We start from the raw sequence: 18,032 nt of genomic DNA on the forward strand, positions 1-18,032 counted from the left end.
GGTGTGGAAGCAAGATGTCCATGTCTAGACTTAGTACATCAATTGCTCAATTTTTTTCCTCTTTGGGGTTGTGAGGAAAAGGTGTTGTGGGAATATCAAATGATACAAATCACTCAAGGACTATAAATGAAACCCAATCAAAGAGACAATTCAAAAGAATATGTCCATCAAGGATGACTAGCTTTGAATATAAACCTTTAGTTTCTTTTTATTGCAACCAACAACAATAATGTATAAGAAGATATGAAGCTTAAATATACTATTTATATCCTTGTTGACAAAGAACCACAAGGTATGTGATTCATGTTGTTTTTTTAATCAATTCTCAATGTCCAAGGAGGATGTTGTACAAAAAAACTAGTGTCGAAAATCACGTGAAACACGAAAAAACATTCAAGTGTCAAAAACCTAAGTATCAAAGGGAACACAAAGATTTCATGTCATGATTGGAAGAATGAGCCTCCCCACATTGTTGAAGATAATCAATGCAACAATTGGAGCAATAGACTTCTTAAGTAGTAGTAAGCAAAATAGAGCTCGATAATCTTGTCCCTTCTTTTGGTGGTTACTTAATTTTCATTGTGAAACTATTTAGTTCCTTAATTAATGTCTTTAAGAAGAAGAAATCAAGATGTGATGTTCTTGCACCATTCTCTAAACATATAAGAGAATACATGAGTGGTATAAGGGAGCAAACAATGTGGTATTACAATAGTTGGTACACATGGATATCAATGCTCCTCCACCTTGTTATCGATGTTAAAACACCGGCTATCTCATGTTTGTATGACTTTGCATGAAAATATTAGGATAGAGTCATGTTTTGTTTTTGTGTGTGTATAAGGGGGGAGCCTTCAAGTGGAAAGGAATTAAAGGTGCGAGATGTGGAGATGGAAGCTCAAAGACTTGTTTGTAGGTTTGTTATTACATTTAGTTTGTGTTTGTGTTGTTTCTTGTTAAACTTTGATGTATGTATAGTATTCGCTATGTTAAGTCATGCCAATTGATCTACACTTCATGACTAAACGTGTGCAATTTTAATATGTATCTTAAAAGTAAGAAGCTAGTTTGAGAGAACCCATCATAGGTTACAACATATGCTAGACTTTATACCTTCAAAGATTTTCATGTATCCAAGGAGTATAAGTAAGCACTTCTAAGATTATTGTTTGGATTGATGTGCCTAAGGAAAAGATGTTTACTTGTGCATGTGATTGCACAAGGGAGAGATCTCAATAGGACTTGAATGGGCACAAAATAGAAGAAAGTCTGCTTCTATATGTTCAAGGTTACATAGAAGCTTGAATAAGCTCTCCAAGAAAGTGTATTGGTGAAATAATTAGCAAATGAATTGGTATAAGATTAGGCCCAACAATCATCTTATATACTTGGTCCTATTTTCACATGTATTGAACTACCCCCATGCCAAATTTATATAAGCATATAGGCTAATATGTACATGACCACTTCTTATGTCCAGGGCTCAACATTGTTACAAACCATCCCTACCCGTAGGTTTCGTCCTCAAAACCATTAACATTCAAATCAAGAGATGGTATTCAACATCACAACACCCTGTAAGCCAATTGTCATGAAATGACCAAAATGATATGGTTGTTAAATCTGTCCATGAGTGTATAATGTCCATGGCTCATAGGCTAATATGTACATGACCACTTCTCATGTCCATGGCTCACCATTATTACAAACCTTCCCTACCCGTAGGTTTTGTCCTTGAAACCATTAACACTCGACTTAAGAGATGGTATTCAACAGCACCACACCATTTAACATAATTTCCATGGCTTGTAGGCTAATATGTACATGGGACCACTTCTCATGTCCATGGCTCACCATTGTTACAAACCATCCCTACCCATAGGTCTCGTCCTCGAAACCATTAACTTTCAACTCAAGAGATGGTATTCAACACCACCACACCATGCAAGCCAATTGTCATGAAATGACCAAAATGATATAGCTATTAAATATCTCTATGAGAGCATAATGTCATCCATATGATCAAAAACTACATGTAATGCTCTAAAATCAGCCCTCCATAAAGCCCAATTTTCATATAGGAGCTTAAATTCCCTACTCATAGGGCCTCAAAAACTAAAAATTATGAGAAATTCCAACAAGCATATAATTCCCCTTTGCCTCAATTATCACCACCCAATGCATCCATAAGTCCTTCAAACCTTTCCAACATGGAAGCAGAAGTCTCCTCAAGGGATTAACCTTTCCATTTTCACCAAGTATTCCACTAGAGAATGATTGTAGCACTCTTTCCCTCTTGCCCACTATAATCTTCAGCACATATTCATGGGAAGTAGCTCATCCACCACTTGCACATACGGACCCAAGTAAGCCTTCAAATGTGATACAAGGAAAACATCATGTAATCCTAGTGGTAGGAGGAAACAACTTCCCCAACTTTCCTCATAATGGGCAAGCTTCGTGCATGTGTTGCCTTTGATAAGCCATATCTACTATTGGAATTCTCAAAAACACCAATAATTGATAAGAAACTTCTCCAACTTTCTTCATGATGGGCATTGCTTGCAAATTACCATTGGTAAGGTCACTTTGTATCCATACATAGCCTTAAATGGTGACATCCCAGTGCTAGAGAGTGATAGGTACTATTATACGCATCACCATATCCCAGTGCTAGAGTGATTGGTACTATCATACGCAAATACCACCATATGAAACCACTCATCCCCCAAGCATGTTGGGTATCAAAACAATAGCACCTCAAATAAGTCTCCAACCATTTTTTCACCCTCTTGGTTTGACAATCCGTCTCGGGATGATAGGGGTGCTCGGTGTCAGTTTTGTTCTCATGCTTACAAATAATGTGTGCCAAAAGCTGCTCATGAACTTCACATCTTTATCACTTATTACTATTTGTTGTGTAATCCCGTGCAATCTAAACACATTCTCCATGAATTGATGTGCCACTTTTGTGATGTCGAATATCTTACTTTTGTTAGCATGACGTGGATTGCCTTTGTCAACCTATCCATCATGACATAAACACTATCCCATCCTTTCTTAGTGATAAGAAGACCGATGTTGAAGTCCATAGCAATACGCATCTATCCTTTCTTGGTGATGAGAAGATTGGTGATGAAGTCCATACCAATATGCATCCATGTGCCTTATAGAATAGGAAAGGGTTGAAGCAAACCACCCTCTTTATGCATAGGGTATTTGTTCATTTGACATGGTAGACACTTGGACACATACGCATGCACATCCTTCCAAAGCCGTTTCCAATGAAAACTCTTTCTCATAGTGCCATATGTTTTGTAGAGTCCCAAATGACTCATCAAAGAATGCATTTCATCCATCACCTTCTGCTTGAATGTCGAAGTATAGACTTTATCTTTGAATTACATGACACCATTTCTCATATAAAAATGAGGCGATTCTTTATATATACCATGTACCTTCCTGCACAAGGACCTCTATTACACCATTTGGCCGCTTAATACAGAACTCCAAGATCCTACCTTTCTTCACATGTACTATCCTATAACTTCTACATCATAAGATCTGATTCCTCACCCAACAAATACTCCTCTTGTATGTCCTTAATCCAATCTTTATGCACTTTTCCTATCGCCGGCGAATGAAATACCCACATTCTTGATAATGAATCAGTAACACTACATTGTCTTTTTACTTTGTATATGTGATCTCAAAGTCATAGTTTTGGAGTGTAGCCAACCATCTCCTTTGCTTGTGTGAGAGTGCAGGTTGTGAAAGAAATATTTGAGCACTCGATGATCACTTTGACATAGAATTTTCTCCCATAAAGATAATGATGACATTTCTTAAATGCATGCAAAATGGCTATCATTACTTTATCATATCTCCATATCTTTGTCACTTAGCTTTCAGCTCTCAAAAGCAATTATCCCATGATCTTGATATAAAACAGCCCCAATCCCTCTTCCACATGCATCTGCCGTTATGGGAAAGATTTGGAAAAATATAAGCATACAACAATAGGGGTTGCAGCAGTAAGCATTCTTTTGAGGTCTTTAAAACTCTTGTTTGCCATTGCATCCCAAAAGAATGACTCTCCCTTTAACTTATCCCCTCAATGAAGCCACAATTTGTTCGTTTCTCTCAATAAACCTTTTCCGATAGAGAAAGATAAGAGACCCAAGAATCCCAACACCGATTTGAATAGATAGGGTTGAAGCATCCGATGCATCAATGATTGGAAGGTAGCGGGAGCACTATGTAAACCAAAAGGCGTCACCATGTGAGTTTGGAAGGTAGCAGGAGCACTGTATAAACCAAAAGGCATCACCGTGTGAGTTTAGGGTGAGATTTTTGGAGCAAGATTTTTTTTCACAACCACTCTATATACCCGTACCTCTTTGCTTCTTCTCACTCTTGTTTCCTCCTCCTCACTCCTCCCCTTCTCCTCCAACTAGCTCACCCAACCCTACAATCCTCTCTCTCTCTCTCTCTCTCTCTCTCTCTCTCTCTCTCTCTCTCTCTCTCTCTAGCTCATGCACACACATACACACACACACACACACACCTAGAACCCTCATGTGCTTCTCCTCCTCCTCTCCCTCTCTCTATGTCTGTCTCCATCTACCTCTCCCTCTCCCTCTCTCTATGTTTGTCTCCATTTACCTCTCCCTCTCCCTCTCTCTATGTCTGTCTCCATCTACCTCTCACATTGTCCTCTCTGTATATCTGTCTCCATCTACCGCTCAAATTGTCCTCTCTCTCTCCCCCCCCATCTACATGTATCCTCTTCTTCTTCTTCTTCTTCTTCTTCTTCTTCTTCTTCTTCTTCTTCTCTCTCTCTCTCTCTCTCTCTCTCTCTCTCTCTCTCACACACACACACACACACACACACAGAACCCTCATGTGCTTCTTTTTCCTCTCTCTCTCTCTCTCTCTCTCTCTCTCTCTCTCTCTCTCTCTCTCTCACACACACACACACACACACACACACACACACACACACACAACCCTCATGTGCTTCTCCTCCTCCTTTCTCTCCCTCTTTTTATGTCTGTCTCCATCTACCTCTCACATTTTACTCTCTCTATCTGTCTCCATCTACCTCTCACATTGTCCTCTCTCTCTCTCTCTCTCTCTCTCTCTCTCTCTCTCTCTCTCTCTCTCTCTCTCTCTCTCTCTCTCTCTCTCACATTGTTGTTCATGCAAACATAAAATAGACTTAGAGCACTTCCATCACAAAGAGCACTTCCATCACAAAGAGCACTTCAAACATAAAATAGACTTAGAGCACTTCCATCACAAAGAGGATATTAGTAACCACATCTTCGAGAACGATCAGTTACTTCAACAACTTCTTCCAAAAAGTTCTTTTACATTTTATCCCACCCATTTATAAACATAGCAAAGCTATCAAGCTACCACCAAGATTTCAAACTACACCTATTCATCAAACTTAGGAAATAAACACCCACCTCTATATGCTTCTCCATGACTACTTATTTTTCACTCCCCTGCTCTTCCCTTCATCTTTCCAAAAGTCTAGCTCAGGGTCAATATCGAGGACACTCTCATAAAGAAGGATAGCATGAGATTGTAAGCCTGTAAAATGCAAAAGCATAAAGATGCTTTAAATTAAAAATACTATTACATTAGTTTTTTAGATTTGAGATTACACATTGGAAAATCAACTTACATGGCTTCCATAGGTTATGCCAACCTCTATTTTGCACCTCAATGTTTGCACATCATTACAAGATCCAATCCGTATAAATATTACCGATGGCGTAGTGACAAAGTATAAGGTGCTTATTAATGAGGGCACAAACATTGTTACAAGCCAACCTATTAGCAATCTCCCATATTATGCTACTCTCCAACATTGTAGGGACTCTACAAAAAGTCATTAAAGAGAAAGTATGCAGATGTAGCTTCATTGTTTAGACCGAATCTGTGATGTGGAGGAGTCAACCTCCCTAAAAGCATTGTGTAAGTGAACAATAGTTTGGGGTAACTCCTCTCCCCAAGCCAACTCAATCTTGCCAAAATTGCAACTGTCTATAGACTACACTCATAGAAAACTAAATAAGCCAGGGAACAAAATTCACTACTTTTAGTGGTCAAATTCTTGTGCTTACCTTGGAGTTGTTGCATGTCTTGCTTTGGTGGAGCCTAACTTTCAGATGGCGAAGCCTAAGTTTCTACATGATGTTGCTAGGTGGAGCATGAGATTCTACTTGTTGAGATTGGGTGGAGGGAAAGGTTCTACTTGCTTCTTGGTTGGAGCCCAAGTTTCTCTTTGTTTCTTTGGTTGGCCTTGATATATTATGCTTGATGCTTATTGGTAGCCTAAGTTTTTCCCCATTGAACTTGACTTTCTTCAATGTGTTGCTTATTCCCCTAGTTATATAAATTTAGAGTTTATCTATACATCATTTACAACTAAATATCACTATCAATATACGTTGCCAACCTTAGATCGTTGAACTGATTGATGGGAAGACTCATCAATGCTTGACATGGATGCTCTATCACCATGCAGTGTATTATCAAATCCTTTGTCATCATCGATATTTTCAAGCTCTTATCCTTCCACGTTATCTTATGTTGTGTACAAAAGTTGAGTGGGATGGCTTTTGACTTTGGAACTTCTTACCATAAGAAACTTATGAAAATTTATATGTTAATATCTTAAGTTATAAAGTGGAGATGCATAAAAGTATTTAAAATACCTTTCTTGCTTTGCCTTCCTTTTCTTTGCATACTCTATGAACTCCTCCTTCTCCTCTACTCGATATTTATCGCTATTTATCACATGGTGGGAGCACATGGAAATGCAATGCATGATTAGTTGTCAAGGGCAACAATGTCATGACCATTGAAAGTGTTTCGGACGAGAGCTCCCTCATGGAGACAACAAGCAATCTCATATTCAAACATACTCTTCCTTAGGAAAAGAAACCCATAAACTATGAAAACCTTGTAAAGAAACTCAATTAGCACCCCAAACTCGTGTTGGAAAGATAAAATGAAACAATCGCAAGAGCTTGTGAGAAAGGTATAGGCTAAACTAGAGCCAATGGTTGAGTATGAACCACTAACCTTACCTAAGCGGATTCCAGAACTTGTCCCAAAGCCAATCACAAACCTAGTGAGAGAACCTCAAACTTTATCCAAGGCCTTAGATAGACCCATATTCATTCTTAAGAGGCTACAAACAGAACCAGTTTTGGAGCCTCTAACTCTTGAACTAATCCAACCATGCCCCACATTGCTAATGCAGTGAGCAAGGACTTAGTGGGAGGTAAAAGTTAACCTTCCATCATGGGTCACCATAGCCAATGTAACATTTTCTTTGAGGTGATCAGCAAACGACTTTATCTCATCCCCTTCAAAGGCACCACCTCCTAGGGAAGGGTCAATACACAACCCTTACACACATTAGTAGGGCTTGACCCACCTTAGAGTGACTATGAACCTTAGTGTGAGTTTCGCTTATTGGGACATAGTAGACCTCATAGTCTTCTTGTCCTCAGAGCTCTGAGTTCATATAAGTTCTCTTTTGCAATGAAATTCACAACTTTGGAGAGACTAATCTGACTAGATAAATGGGAATCTAAGAGCCCACACAACTGAACTTAAACCTAAGGAGAAGGAGGGCAAACCATGCCTCATTTGAGCATACTCCCTCCATAACCAAAACTAGAGGATAGCCACCAAAAGTTCCCATGAACAAGCCAATACACTATTTTGAAAGTAATGAAATGAACATTGTGTCACCTATCATGTATAAGGGCCTTACAGTCTCTGTGATCTTAGATGGTAGTGCTAGTGTCAGCATAATCACAAAGGATTGTTGGGTGGCCTAGGGTAGTCTGTCACTCATAGACTTGTAGAGAAGCTTGCCGGCGAGAACATAAACCCTTAGGCATCCTGCAAGATGCAAAGATTAAGACCTTCGGACTAAGCTGGTGGTGGATTTTTTAGAGGAGGTCATATACCATGATCCTCAAAAGGCCTTACATTAGGGAAGCAAGACTGGTTCATGATTGGGAAAAAACCAACCACACACATATATACAAAAAGGCAACTGGTCCTTAAAGATAAACTTGCAGACAAAGAAGACATCCCATTAATTGAGGAATTCTTGCCAATGAGTTTGACACAATGGTCCAAACCACTTTGGTTCAACATGTTTAAATGTTGTAACAAGTTATTGGATATTTAAGATGAGAACCACACAGGACTACTCTCCTCCAGAGCAGCCTGACAACTTTGAGGATTAGGTCCATGTCTTGGCCACCATGGATAGTCTTTCACAAAATCTCAAAACAAGGTTTGCATGATTGGATGAGATGAATATCACCTCCATGTTCATGCTCAATGCATAATCCCTTTTCTAAGCTAATAGTGACTTTGAGCTAGGAGTAGCTAATGATGTATCTAGTAAAGGACTCCTCCATAGAAGGATCCACTTTTATGTTGCTCGATAGTCACCTAGCCAGCATAGAAATTTTAAGAAGTATCTTCTCCCCATGGAGATGGATCTTCATTAGCTTCGCTATTTTGAGACTGTAGATTCACATAAAACCTACACTTTTGATTATATTGCCCCACAGTCACCTAGCCAGCATAGAAAGTTTAAGAAGTATCTTCTCCCCATGGCGATGGATGTTCATTATCTTCGCTATTTTGAGACCATAGATTCACATAAAACCTACACTTTTGATAGTGGAAAGTTGACCTAAACAAGGTCAGCATTCAAACCAAGACAAGACAATTGTTTATAAAAGTGATGAGGAGCCCAGGAGCTTCGAGCAAGCTAAGCTTTGCCAAGATCAACAAAGTCAAGGCTAAGGTAGAGAAGGAAGAAAAACTCAAAGAGCTCCACCGAGCCTTAAGAGGAAGATCTAAGGTAAGTGCTTGAGAGATCTGAGGCAAGTGCTTGATTACTTTAAGTCCTACAATATTAGGGATAGAGTGGTATACAGTGAGAAGGCTAAAAGAAGCCTAGGTGAAGAGCCACATGATTCATATAACAGCTCCATTCGAGACCAAGGAAATAAACCTTGCTAGCCTAGGTGAGAACCTAAGCCAATGTTTATTGCCAAAGACATTAGCCTTGCTCAAACAATTTCAGGATATTTTCCTTGCTCAAGTAATTTCAAGATGTTTACCTTTTGAAATATAGTGACATGAAGGGAATTCCTTCAAAAATGGTGAAATAAACCATCCCTCTCCACCATGAAGGTGCAAAACCATCCAAACACATAGCTTAACACATGAATCCCAAGTACGGTCAAATGGTCGAAGAAGAGCTAGACAAGCTCATCAACATGGGATTTGTGTATGAGATCAAGTTCATTGTCATCCATGGTGATCGTTCCCAAAAATAATGTAAAACTTAGAGTGGGTATAAAAGCCATAACTCATGGTGATATCACTACCCCTTTCTCTACACAAATTATATGCTTAAAGAGTCACCACCACCAGGAAAAAAGCTTACAACTTCTTATATGGCTTCTCTGGCTATAACTAAGTGATGATCGACCTAGCCGACTAATATAAGATGCCATTACAAAATGGGGAACCTATACATCATATCATGCCATTCGTCGACTTGACCAATGCCCCTGCTACACCTTCCAACGCTTGATGTATATAACCTTAAAGAGTCTCTTTTGGAAGATCCTAGAGATATTTATTGATGACTTATGTGTACACTCAAAGTGGAAGGAGCATCTTATCTTTTACTAGCCTTTGAGAGGTTCTTTGAGAGGTGAAGACTCTACTACATCTCATTAAACCTACTCAAATGCCAATTGTGGGATAAACATGGGGTTAGTCTTGGTGGACACATTGTCTCTAAGAATGATAACTAACAAAAATAAGATCCACATAATCTTAGAGTTACCACTACTATGTTTTAAAATAAAATGAGAGAGATAGTTTCTTTTATGTTTGTGCTCAACAAGTCAAATAAACAAATAAAGTAATGACATTATGTGTATTATGTAAATGAATAAAGTAGTGTTAACTTTGAAGACACAAAGGATCTATAGGGGATAATTGAATTGTAGGATAAATAAAGTTATGACATCATGTGAACTATGTAAATAAATTAATGACAAGTATGTAGGCTTAACTGATCCAAAGGACGAGAGAGAGAGAGAGAGAGAGAGAGAGAGAGAGAGAGAGAGAGAGAGAGAGAGAGAACATGAAGAGCAAGAGAGATGCAAGAGGAAGGAAAAATATAGTGAGAGCAAGAGGGATTGCAATATAAAAAGAGGAAAGAGGGGTGTGCTCACTAAAATCACAAAGAAGAAAAACGGAACAGTCATACGGTGAGAGGGAGAGAGAAAGAGGGATTGGAATATAAAAATGAGGTAAGAGGGGTGTGCTCACTGAAATCATGAAGAAGAAGAATAGAATAGTCATACGATAAGAGAGGGGAAGAAGAAGACTCTTTTGATGTCATAGGAACAATCGCAAAAGAGCGAGACTAACATGAAGGAAGAGTGAAAATGAGTGGGAAAGGGAGAGACAATGATCGACAACTAATGAAAGAGAGGAGGGGAGAGGGTTAAGGGTGCAAGGAGGGAGAGAGGGGGAGACAAAGGGAGAAAGGGAGAGACATGAGAGAGAGAGAGAGAGAGAGAGAGAGAGAGAGAGAGAGAGAGAGAGAGAGAGAGAGAGAGAGAGAGAGAGAGAGAGAGAGAGAGAAAGCGAGAGAGAGAGAGAGAGAGAGAAAGAAAGAAAGATTTTATTAACGTCTTCCAAAAGATCGAACTCGGCCTATGAGACAAATCGGTGTACTTGTATGGGGTATCCTCTGTCATCCCAACAAAATGAAAAAGTACTGAACTAAAAAGCTGAATTTGGGTGTGCAATAAGTACAATGAGTGGGGGAGGGGATGGAGCTCTACTACTAGGAGAATGCAAAGCTATATGCATGGAGTATACAATCATGATATGCAACCTAGCTAGCTCCATCCTGTACCATACTCGGGGTATAAAATGGTATACAAACATCAATGAAGGGGGTGTCCACAGCTCCCTGAAGAACATGCCTGGGTCTGCTCTGAAGCGAGGCAGTCGCTCCGCCACCCTCTCTGTGAAACTGAGCTCTGATCTCTGTCATCTCTCTCTGATATAGGCATGGTGTCCGAAAGCCAGGTGTCCTCTGTGTCTCCTGTGGGCTCTGATGAGTGTCTCTGCTCTCTCAAGAGTAATTCCCTGCATGTAGGGGCTGAGTGTCTCTGCTCTCTCAAGAGTAATTCCCTGCATGTAAGGGCTGGGAGTGGGATGGATCTCTAAAAAAATGTAATAATTTGTGTCTGTCGTCCCCCCTCTAGAGCTGTCTGAGCCTGTAATGATGTCTCTCTGTGACGCTATATGTCTAGAATGAATCTCCCCAGTATGCGCTGGTCTACTGCCTCAAAGATCTGGCATAGGGAATGTGGCTCTCTGAACAAAATGGGATATCTCTCTCTGATGGCTGTATACGCTCTGCATTTGCATACATAATGCTCCTCACTCTCCACCTCCTCTCTGCACAATCTGCATACCCTCTCCTCTCGGGGGATCCGTGCTGCTTTGCCAGTCTCGACCTCCAATCGATGTGATGAAACTCTAAGCTGACCAATAGCCACTCGGGAGCCGTGTGGTAAAAATCCCTCCATGTATCTATGCCTCTCTATAAATCCATCATCAATGATACTCATAAAGTGATCTCTGTAGTATAGCATCTTCGGGGTGGAAGAGGCTGTGTAGGCGATATCCATGTCTCTCGTGTATAGAGCTGCCATAGGTCCTGTCTCAATACTCTGTTCCTCTCACGCTATGAGAGAGAAAGAGAGAGAGAGAGACTGGGGAGAGGGAGAATTGGGAGGAGAGAGAGAATTGGGAGGAGAGGGTGAGAGCAATGATGCAAAATCTCCCTTGACCAAGCTCGTTCTTTGCCAAGCCTCCTTAGCTAGGCCCAAGCAGTAGGAAGCACACAACAATGAAAGGCCATGGCAAGCAGGTTGTGAGACCTGGCAAAAAACATGTTATGGCTGATCATTTGTCTCGCATACCTAATGGTGAGACTCCTACGGGGGTTGATGATGACTTACCTGACACTTCCCTGTTCATGGTGGAGACAATGCCTGAATGGAGTGAGAAGATTGTTAACTTTTTGGTTAATGGCTTTCCACCCAAGGAGCTTCATAAAGATCTAGCTCGAAAGCTGATCAAAGAATGCGAACCCTATTGCCTGATAGCCAGGACTCTTTATAAAAGAGGAAAGGATGACGTTCTTAGGCGTTGTGCCCGAGAGGATGAGTATCTATACATTTTGCAAGAGGCACATATGGGTGTAGCCGCGGTGGTCACTTCTCAGGAGACTTAACTGCGCGAAAGATCTTACAATCGGGGTATTGGTGGCCCACTATGTTCCAAGATGCATCACTCTTTGTGAAGGGTTGCGATGAATGCCAACGATACAAGAAACCCCAGAGGAAAGATAAGATGCCCCTACATCCAATCAAAGTAAACCAACCATAGAAAGTTTAAGAAGTATCTTCTCCCCATGGCGATGGATGTTCATTATCTTCGCTATTTTGAGACCATAGATTCACATAAAACCTACACTTTTGATAGTGGAAAGTTGACCTAAACAAGGTCAGCATTCAAACCAAGACAAGACAATTGTTTATAAAAGTGATGAGGAGCCCAGGAGCTTCGAGCAAGCTAAGCTTTGCCAAGATCAACAAAGTCAAGGCTAAGGTAGAGAAGGAAGAAAAACTCAAAGAGCTCCACCGAGCCTTAAGAGGAAGATCTAAGGTAAGTGCTTGAGAGATCTGAGGCAAGTGCTTGATTACTTTAAGTCCTACAATATTAGGGATAGAGTGGTATATAGTGAGAAGGCTAAAAGAAGCCTAGGTGAAGAGCCACATGATTCATATAACAGCTCCATTCGAGACCAAGGAAATAAACCTTGCTAGCCTAGGTGAGAACCTAAGCCAATGTTTATTGCCAAAGACATTAGCCTTGCTCAAACAATTTCAGGATATTTTCCTTGCTCAAGTAATTTCAAGATGTTTACCTTTTGAAATATAGTGACATGAAGGGAATTCCTTCAAAAATGGTGAAATAAACCATCCCTCTCCACCATGAAGGTGCAAAACCATCCAAACACATAGCTTAACACATGAATCCCAAGTACGGTCAAATGGTCGAAGAAGAGCTAGACAAGCTCATCAACATGGGATTTGTGTATGAGATCAAGTTCATTGTCATCCATGGTGATCGTTCCCAAAAATAATGTAAAACTTAGAGTGGGTATAAAAGCCATAACTCATGGTGATATCACTACCCCTTTCTCTACACAAATTATATGCTTAAAGAGTCACCACCACCAGGAAAAAAGCTTACAACTTCTTATATGGCTTCTCTGGCTATAACTAAGTGATGATCGACCTAGCCGACTAATATAAGATGCCATTACAAAATGGGGAACCTATACATCATATCATGCCATTCGTCGACTTGACCAATGCCCCTGCTACACCTTCCAACGCTTGATGTATATAACCTTAAAGAGTCTCTTTTGGAAGATCCTAGAGATATTTATTGATGACTTATGTGTACACTCAAAGTGGAAGGAGCATCTTATCTTTTACTAGCCTTTGAGAGGTTCTTTGAGAGGTGAAGACTCTACTACATCTCATTAAACCTACTCAAATGCCAATTGTGGGATAAACATGGGGTTAGTCTTGGTGGACACATTGTCTCTAAGAATGATAACTAACAAAAATAAGATCCACATAATCTTAGAGTTACCACTACTATGTTTTAAAATAAAATGAGAGAGATAGTTTCTTTTATGTTTGTGCTCAACAAGTCAAATAAACAAATAAAGTAATGACATTATGTGTATTATGTAAATGAATAAAGTAGTGTTAACTTTGAAGACACAAAGGATCTATAGGGGATAATTGAATTGTAGGATAAATAAAGTTATGACATCATGTGAACTATGTAAATAAATTAATGACAAGTATGTAGGCTTAACTGATCCAAAGGACGAGAGAGAGAGAGAGAGAGAGAGAGAGAGAGAGAGAGAGAGAGAGAGAGAGAGAACATGAAGAGCAAGAGAGATGCAAGAGGAAGGAAAAATATAGTGAGAGCAAGAGGGATTGCAATATAAAAAGAGGAAAGAGGGGTGTGCTCACTAAAATCACAAAGAAGAAAAACGGAACAGTCATACGGTGAGAGGGAGAGAGAAAGAGGGATTGCAATATAAAAATGAGGTAAGAGGGGTGTGCTCACTGAAATCATGAAGAAGAAGAATAGAATAGTCATACGAGAAGAGAGGGGAAGAAGAAGACTCTTTTGATGTCATAGGAACAATCGCAAAAGAGCGAGACTAACATGAAGGAAGAGTGAAAATGAGTGGGAAAGGGAGAGACAATGATCGACAACTAATGAAAGAGAGGAGGGGAGAGGGTTAAGGGTGCAAGGAGGGAGAGAGGGGGAGACAAAGGGAGAAAGGGAGAGACATGAGAGAGAGAGAGAGAGAGAGAGAGAGAGAGAGAGAGAGAGAAAGCGAGAGAGAGAGAGAGAGAGAGAAAGAAAGAAAGATTTTATTAACGTCTTCCAAAAGATCGAACTCGGCCTATGAGACAAATCGGTGTACTTGTATGGGGTATCCTCTGTCATCCCAACAAAATGAAAAAGTACTGAACTAAAAAGCTGAATTTGGGTGTGCAATAAGTACAATGAGTGGGGGAGGGGATGGAGCTCTACTACTAGGAGAATGCAAAGCTATATGCATGGAGTATACAATCATGATATGCAACCTAGCTAGCTCCATCCTGTACCATACTCGGGGTATAAAATGGTATACAAACATCAATGAAGGGGGTGTCCACAGCTCCCTGAAGAACATGCCTGGGTCTGCTCTGAAGCGAGGCAGTCGCTCCGCCACCCTCTCTGTGAAACTGAGCTCTGATCTCTGTCATCTCTCTCTGATATAGGCATGGTGTCCGAAAGCCAGGTGTCCTCTGTGTCTCCTGTGGGCTCTGATGAGTGTCTCTGCTCTCTCAAGAGTAATTCCCTGCATGTAGGGGCTGAGTGTCTCTGCTCTCTCAAGAGTAATTCCCTGCATGTAAGGGCTGGGAGTGGGATGGATCTCTAAAAAAATGTAATAATTTGTGTCTGTCGTCCCCCCTCTAGAGCTGTCTGAGCCTGTAATGATGTCTCTCTGTGACGCTATATGTCTAGAATGAATCTCCCCAGTATGCGCTGGTCTACTGCCTCAAAGATCTGGCATAGGGAATGTGGCTCTCTGAACAAAATGGGATATCTCTCTCTGATGGCTGTATACGCTCTGCATTTGCATACATAATGCTCCTCACTCTCCACCTCCTCTCTGCACAATCTGCATACCCTCTCCTCTCGGGGGATCCGTGCTGCTTTGCCAGTCTCGACCTCCAATCGATGTGATGAAACTCTAAGCTGACCAATAGCCACTCGGGAGCCGTGTGGTAAAAATCCCTCCATGTATCTATGCCTCTCTATAAATCCATCATCAATGATACTCATAAAGTGATCTCTGTAGTATAGCATCTTCGGGGTGGAAGAGGCTGTGTAGGCGATATCCATGTCTCTCGTGTATAGAGCTGCCATAGGTCCTGTCTCAATACTCTGTTCCTCTCACGCTATGAGAGAGAAAGAGAGAGAGAGAGACTGGGGAGAGGGAGAATTGGGAGGAGAGAGAGAATTGGGAGGAGAGGGTGAGAGCAATGATGCAAAATCTCCCTTGACCAAGCTCGTTCTTTGCCAAGCCTCCTTAGCTAGGCCCAAGCAGTAGGAAGCACACAACAATGAAAGGCCATGGCAAGCAGGTTGTGAGACCTGGCAAAAAACATGTTATGGCTGATCATTTGTCTCGCATACCTAATGGTGAGACTCCTACGGGGGTTGATGATGACTTACCTGACACTTCCCTGTTCATGGTGGAGACAATGCCTGAATGGAGTGAGAAGATTGTTAACTTTTTGGTTAATGGCTTTCCACCCAAGGAGCTTCATAAAGATCTAGCTCGAAAGCTGATCAAAGAATGCGAACCCTATTGCCTGATAGCCAGGACTCTTTATAAAAGAGGAAAGGATGACGTTCTTAGGCGTTGTGCCCGAGAGGATGAGTATCTATACATTTTGCAAGAGGCACATATGGGTGTAGCCGCGGTGGTCACTTCTCAGGAGACTTAACTGCGCGAAAGATCTTACAATCGGGGTATTGGTGGCCCACTATGTTCCAAGATGCATCACTCTTTGTGAAGGGTTGCGATGAATGCCAACGATACAAGAAACCCCAGAGGAAAGATAAGATGCCCCTACATCCAATCAAAGTAAACCAACCATAGAAAGTTTAAGAAGTATCTTCTCCCCATGGCGATGGATGTTCATTATCTTCGCTATTTTGAGACCATAGATTCACATAAAACCTACACTTTTGATAGTGGAAAGTTGACCTAAACAAGGTCAGCATTCAAACCAAGACAAGACAATTGTTTATAAAAGTGATGAGGAGCCCAGGAGCTTCGAGCAAGCTAAGCTTTGCCAAGATCAACAAAGTCAAGGCTAAGGTAGAGAAGGAAGAAAAACTCAAAGAGCTCCACCGAGCCTTAAGAGGAAGATCTAAGGTAAGTGCTTGAGAGATCTGAGGCAAGTGCTTGATTACTTTAAGTCCTACAATATTAGGGATAGAGTGGTATACAGTGAGAAGGCTAAAAGAAGCCTAGGTGAAGAGCCACATGATTCATATAACAGCTCCATTCGAGACCAAGGAAATAAACCTTGCTAGCCTAGGTGAGAACCTAAGCCAATGTTTATTGCCAAAGACATTAGCCTTGCTCAAACAATTTCAGGATATTTTCCTTGCTCAAGTAATTTCAAGATGTTTACCTTTTGAAATATAGTGACATGAAGGGAATTCCTTCAAAAATGGTGAAATAAACCATCCCTCTCCACCATGAAGGTGCAAAACCATCCAAACACATAGCTTAACACATGAATCCCAAGTACGGTCAAATGGTCGAAGAAGAGCTAGACAAGCTCATCAACATGGGATTTGTGTATGAGATCAAGTTCATTGTCATCCATGGTGATCGTTCCCAAAAATAATGTAAAACTTAGAGTGGGTATAAAAGCCATAACTCATGGTGATATCACTACCCCTTTCTCTACACAAATTATATGCTTAAAGAGTCACCACCACCAGGAAAAAAGCTTACAACTTCTTATATGGCTTCTCTGGCTATAACTAAGTGATGATCGACCTAGCCGACTAATATAAGATGCCATTACAAAATGGGGAACCTATACATCATATCATGCCATTCGTCGACTTGACCAATGCCCCTGCTACACCTTCCAACGCTTGATGTATATAACCTTAAAGAGTCTCTTTTGGAAGATCCTAGAGATATTTATTGATGACTTATGTGTACACTCAAAGTGGAAGGAGCATCTTATCTTTTACTAGCCTTTGAGAGGTTCTTTGAGAGGTGAAGACTCTACTACATCTCATTAAACCTACTCAAATGCCAATTGTGGGATAAACATGGGGTTAGTCTTGGTGGACACATTGTCTCTAAGAATGATAACTAACAAAAATAAGATCCACATAATCTTAGAGTTACCACTACTATGTTTTAAAATAAAATGAGAGAGATAGTTTCTTTTATGTTTGTGCTCAACAAGTCAAATAAACAAATAAAGTAATGACATTATGTGTATTATGTAAATGAATAAAGTAGTGTTAACTTTGAAGACACAAAGGATCTATAGGGGATAATTGAATTGTAGGATAAATAAAGTTATGACATCATGTGAACTATGTAAATAAATTAATGACAAGTATGTAGGCTTAACTGATCCAAAGGACGAGAGAGAGAGAGAGAGAGAGAGAGAGAGAGAGAGAGAGAGAGAGAGAGAGAGAGAACATGAAGAGCAAGAGAGATGCAAGAGGAAGGAAAAATATAG

Source organism: Cibotium barometz, chromosome 43, assembly GCF_041138505.1.
Source record: "Cibotium barometz isolate CiBa-2024 chromosome 43, ASM4113850v1, whole genome shotgun sequence".
Classification (NCBI taxonomy): domain Eukaryota; kingdom Viridiplantae; phylum Streptophyta; class Polypodiopsida; order Cyatheales; family Cibotiaceae; genus Cibotium; species Cibotium barometz.